Genomic DNA, 6346 nt, shown 5'->3' with positions numbered 1-6346 from the left:
ATTGTTAGGACTAAAAATACAATAAAGCATTTGTAATTGTGCTACAGGTTTACACTCTCCAGGAAAAACACTGACATGCTGAAGAAATGTGTTTATAATCGGCTTCCGTACTGCATAGGCCTGTTTGTGCACCTCTATTATCCAGATGGCAAACCGAAGACTTGTGCACCGCTCTAGTAAGCGTACTCTACTCCTACGGAGACCTGCTAGTACTGTGCCAGTCAGCATGCCCTACTGCCAGAGAGATGAGATGTCACTGCATTGCAGGCCGGCAGACACATTCTAGTATTGTCCTCAAGTACCATGGCAACCGAGACATATAAGTAGCCCTGTCCATGTACTCTGTTGCAGGTCTGCTGAGGAGTGCAAGTGCTGTCGAAATAGGTACATCTGGTATTTTGCTGAAAGCATGAATTTATGCACGTATTAAAAATCTCTCTCTGCACAACACACTTTTGCTTTACAGTGTTACTATATACATATGTTGTATTCTCCAGAGGCAGCCTGCCTTGCTCTGCTAAAAAAGGGCCAGAACACCCTGCGCCTTCTAAAAGCAACAAACATTGGCCGAGCCAATTGCTCTCGGTTCAATATGCAGGGAAGCACAAGGCATCAAAACAAACAGGATGGAGCCAACAGATTGAGAGGTCAAGTGTTGTAAAGTAAAGCAGCTCAATGCTAACATTCAACGGGAGGCGGAAGGACATGCTCAAACAGCCAATAGCATTAAGTGAGAAGTAGAAGTCGGGGAACAAAGATCCGGCATTTTTGTCATTATGTGATTGAAAAAGTATCAAGTCAGTGGCTGAAAGAAGTTTGTGGAGGAAAAGAATGCAAAGGGGGGACACAAAGCCCACTCTACGTACATTGTAACCTACAAGTCTGGATTATGACAGCAGCACCGAAGAATGCTCATTTCTAACCATAACCTTAAAACGTTCTTGAAAAATGCTTCTGTGCTAAACCTTAGCTCACCACTAGGTGTCAGTGCTGTTCCGTTACAAGCCAGAAAGCACAGTTATGGACAGACAGAATGTTCTTATTTTTAACCACTGTCTACACTTTGAAGTTCTTCTCTCACCCAAAATCCCAAACCACATTCTTCTGCTCTGGGCTGTGACTAAGCGCAGCGACTAACCCTCCTGGCAAGGAGGCTCAGTCTAGAATGTTCGAGGTTTTTGGATATTCAAACATGTTTCAAGTAGCGCTGTCTGAGTTTCAGAGAATGTGCCTGGGCCCCATCAGTGACATAGCCTGTAAAACTATTTACGGGTTAACAGTCTGGTGCCATGCCATTCTGGACATTAAGTGGTGTGTTTTGTAGTGAACCATATAAACAAACATGATTATCAAAGTCCCAAGGGCCTCATTTATGAAAAGTGACGCATCACTGCGTGAAAACAGTGATGCGCCACTTTTCACTGCGCCTTCCCTGCGACTCCAGTGATGCGTCATATTTACAGTATGACGCATCATGTCGCAAGGAGTCACAAATAGGTCAGTATTTCTGACGTATCTGTAGGCGCAAAAGTGACGCATCGCTGGAGTGTGTCACAAAAGTGACGCAACTCCAGAAATGTGTCCTTTCACATGGGGCAAGCCCCATGTGAAAGGGCCTGTGTCAGTCTTACGCCTGCTGTGAGGCAGGCGCAAGAAATTGACGCATTTGCACACTAGAAGTGGCGCAGTTAAATCTCGTAGATTTCACTGCGTCACTTCTACGACCCTTTGTTGCGTCAAAACGCCCCCCTTGCATACATTATACCTGGCGCAGGTATAATATGGCGCAGAGGTTTACAAAGTGACGCATCTACCTAGATGCGTCACTTTGTAAATATGGCGCAACATGGCGCATGTTTTATGCCACTGGTGCGTCACAAAAAGTGACGCACCGGCGGCGCAAAAGTGACGCAGGGGCTCATAAATAAGCCCCCAAGTTTGTAGGAGTTTTGAAGCATAGTCGGCAGCAGCGTAAGGTTCTCTAACATGCAAAGAATAGCAACACATATCATGACACATATAGAATAACAAGTTAACAACCTCTATCGTGAGGTTTCACACCTCAAACATTGAGTGCTCGAGAGAGGAGCTGATCATATGTGTACTCTTGGGTTCTGATGCTAACTCTTCTATTACATCTGGTACTGTACCCCTGGCCTGGAAATGTGCTCAGGTTAGAGCCCTTCTCAAAAAACCCAACTTAGATCACTCCAACATGGCCAACTATCGACCCATCTCTCTCCTTCCCTGGCTGCGCAAGCTGATTGAGAGACACACAAACTCCTCGCTGGTACTGTACTTGGAATCCAACAACTTGCTCCATGTCTCTCAAACAGGATTCCACACTCAGCTCGGGACTGAGACGCCCTTCTGGCAGTAACAGAGGAGGCAAGGAGACTTCTGGACGAGGGCGGCTCAGCAGCAATCATTCTTTTAGATCACAGTGACGCCTTTGACACTGTTGATCATAACATCCTGCTTGAGCGACTAAATAATCTTGGAGTGACAAACTTGGCACTCACCTGGTTCCAGTCCTTTCTAAAGGACCGGTTCTTTCAAGTCTTTGAGGGAACTGCCACATCAAACCGGTGGCCTCTTAGCTGTGGGGTTCCCCAGGGCTCTTCCCTGAGCCCCACGCTTTTTAACACCTATATGGCTCCTCTGGCAGAGATAGTCCTTTCATTCGGCATAAAGATCATCACCTACGCAGATGATACCCAATTGGTTGTGGCATTAAACCACCCTGAGGGATCATCCTGCTCTCTAGGTACTTGCCTAGAGGCGGTAGCCGAATGGATGGAACTCTCTCACCTCAAGCTAAATGGGGACAAGACCAAACTCATGATTCTGGGCAAACTCCCATCACCTTCTTCGGCACTCATATGGCCGACCTGTCTCGGCTCTACCCCAGCTCCAAAGCAGCAGATTAAGAGCCTGGGCATTTGGCTTGAGAGCTCCCTCTGTTTCAATCATCAAGCCACTAAGCTATCTGCTACATGTTTTGGCCTATTGTGAATGCTAAGAAAGATCCTTCGACCTGCGTGAAAGCAGCGATGCGTCACTTCTCAATGCACCCACCTTGCGACATGACGGATGCGTCATATTTACTGTATGACGCATCATGTCTCAATAGTTTCAGATACGTCAGTATTTCTGACGTATCTATAGGCGCAAAAGTGATACATTGCTGGAATGTGTCACAAAAGTGACGCAACTCCAGCAATATGTCCTTTCACATGCGGCAAGCCCCATGTGAAAGGGCCTGCATCAGCCTTATGCCTTCTGTGAGGCAGGCATAAGATATTGACGCATTTGCGTCCTAGAAGTGGTGCAGTGAAATCACATAGATTTTACTGCGTCACTTCTACGAGGCTTACTGGCGTGGGAATGCCCCCCCTGCATATATTATACCTGACACAGATATAAAGTAGTGCAGGGATTTACAAAGTGATGCATCTGCTTAGATGTATCACTTTGTAAATAGGACGCAACAGGGGGCATGTTTTATGTCGCTGATGCGTCACAAAAAGGGTCGCAAAGGCAGTGCAAAACTGATGCAAGGCCTCGTAAATAAGGCCCTCAGTATCCGTGCTCAAACGTTAATACTGGTGCAGCAACTAAAGGACCAGCCAATATACATCCCCACTTTGTCAGCTGGAGACACATATTCAAAATATTTCAAAATTGGTTTGCATCCCACAATTAAAGTCTAATATGTTTTAAATTAATTTGCTTTACAACGTAATTCCATGCTCACATAAACTTCAAGTTGAGATGTCATTCAGTTTTCATATATATTTTGTTTGTCTAATTTTTGCCAAAATGTTATTAAAAGTTAAATCCATTCAACACTTTCAATGCCAGCCTACGTGCTTCATCACCATTGGGTCTTCGTCAAGGCATTAGTATTGGTACTATCACTTTTAATCTTTCCAAATTCATGCTATGACACAAATCCAAATCTTGTCTAAATGTATCTAACTTCATGCAATAGGTTAATATATTCACTGCTTCTTACCTAAAATGAACACACAAAACTCCTGACCCCTATCAAGTCATAAAGAAGAATAAAAAACATATGAAAATTAAATGCCATCTCAACCTGATGGTTGTGTGTCAATGGAGTTGTGTTGTACAGCAAATGAACTTAAGATGTGATACACTTTAATTACTGGGTGCAAACCAACATTGAATCGATGATAAACCACCCCTGGTGCATGATTGGTTTTCTGGCTGGTCTAATTCTCCCGATGGGATGAGAGCCTGCCTTTTTTAATTGAAGATCTTTCATTATAACATCATGAGATGATGAAACACCAGAATTATTTCTGCTTGCTGAAGTAGAAATGCAATTGTGTAAATGTTGTGCAATTTCAAATACATTATTGATTGTATTAAAGAAGAAGCTTTAAGTCCAGCAGAAGGGTTTTTTCCAGGTCAAGTTGGCTGTTTGTTACTTTAGTGGTGACACAATGAGGGCCCACTAGTAGCATTGAATTTAGAGGCTCTAGATACATGTAGTACCACGCTACTAGGAACTTGCAAGTACGTTTAATGTGCCAATTAGTAGTAGGGAGAGAGCACGCACGCTTTAGCTCTGGTTAGCAGTGGTAAAGTGCACAGCGTCCCAAAGCCAACAAAACGAAATTCAGAGTACAGGAGGGGTAAAGGCAAAATGTTTGGGAGTGACCCTGTAGAGAGGGTAATAGTTCCGTCAGTGCTTTGAACTTCTTGGGCCCTATTCATATAGGGAAATCTAGATGCAGGCTCTCCTCACATGTAGATTTCTACCTGTAGTCAGAAATCACCACAGCCATGGTATTCACCATTCCCAGCCAGACATATCCTCCGAGTAATAAGGTTGCAAATTTCCAACAATTACATGGAGAGTGTGGGTTCCTATGACTGTTAAGTTACAACAAGTGACTCCAAGATGCTCCCCTAGGTACTGGAGATCACTGCATGCCTAAAACAATAACTCCGAAGTTTTAAGAACTGAGAAATAGAATTCACCTGAGCTAGATCACACACACACACATCATACATGAATCATTTAAGGACATTATTACTTTACCACCCACTTCCTAAGCTAGGCCCTATTCTTCTTTCACTTATAGAGCCCACACTATTTCTCCATCCTACAATGCATGGAAGTGTGTCCACCATAAGTAAGAGGAACAGGAACTTCATGGAGGAAGACACAGACCTTCTAGTGTAATTGGTTTTGATCAATGAAGGCAAATACACAGTCTGTCTCCTGCACTGGTGGAGTGGGGATTTCATCCATGGGGCAGGAGCTTGCAGACTTTGCGAATGCATTCAGTCTGGAGGTACTTACCCTAGAGAACCTGAAAAGAGATGCAGGCTGAGAGGCGGCAGGTAAAAGAGAAGCTTTCTAAGATGCGGGTTGATAATGCTCTCCCTTGATGAGTACATCCGTGCCACCATTCACCTTGATCTACTATATGTCATCACCGATTCAGGGAATCTCAGGGATAGTCCAGAAGAACAAAATGTCTATATACTTCTACTATATTACAAATCCTAACTCACCTTAGGCTCCACTCAAACTCCACATATCTCCCCCTTACAGCTCGGCTAGACTAGGAACCAAAATCCATTTCGGCAAAAATATTTAAACCGCCCATTCCCATCATAACTATCTCTCTCTCTCTCTCTCTCTCTCTCTCTCCTCTCTCTCTCTCTATTTCACCAATTATGTATTTTTCTGTAAGAAACTGAGACATTAGTTGAAGGGGATAAGTACCCATTCCAAGTACTAACCACAACACTTGTTAGAATGAATCACGAATATCACTAAATGAGCCTGAGCTCAACCCCCTGGTAACTAAGGTAAATAGCAGATTGGGTTTAACTTAAAAGCAATGTGTAAAGTATTTGTGCAGTGCTAAAACAGTAATAAAGTCACACACAACACAAGAACTATGCCAAACCAATTTATAAAAATAAAGTACCTTTAAGAAATAAAATAACACAAACATGACAAAAATTCAATAAGGGAAACTGGCGATATGAATGTTAAATGTTAAATATGAAACTAGCCCCAAAAACAGTTAAGCGCTGATTGTGGTCATCTGGTTGCGTTTGACCGATACACAGGCTCAATTTAAAACCGACCACAACAGAGCATGCGTCAGATACAGAAAGCAGTTTTTGAAATGGTCGGAAGTTTTATGTTCAGACTTCAGGGCACATTTATTATTATTTCGTGCAACGAGGCTCAGCAAGAGAACTTGCTATGCTGCGCTGCATAGTTTGAAAGGGAGAGAGAAGGAATGCTCCATATTTACAAAGATATGGAGCATTTTTGCTGTCTCCTTATGAA

Source organism: Triturus cristatus, chromosome 7 (assembly GCF_964204655.1).
Source record: "Triturus cristatus chromosome 7, aTriCri1.1, whole genome shotgun sequence".
NCBI lineage: Eukaryota > Metazoa > Chordata > Amphibia > Caudata > Salamandridae > Triturus > Triturus cristatus.
This window is presented reverse-complemented; position numbering follows the sequence as displayed.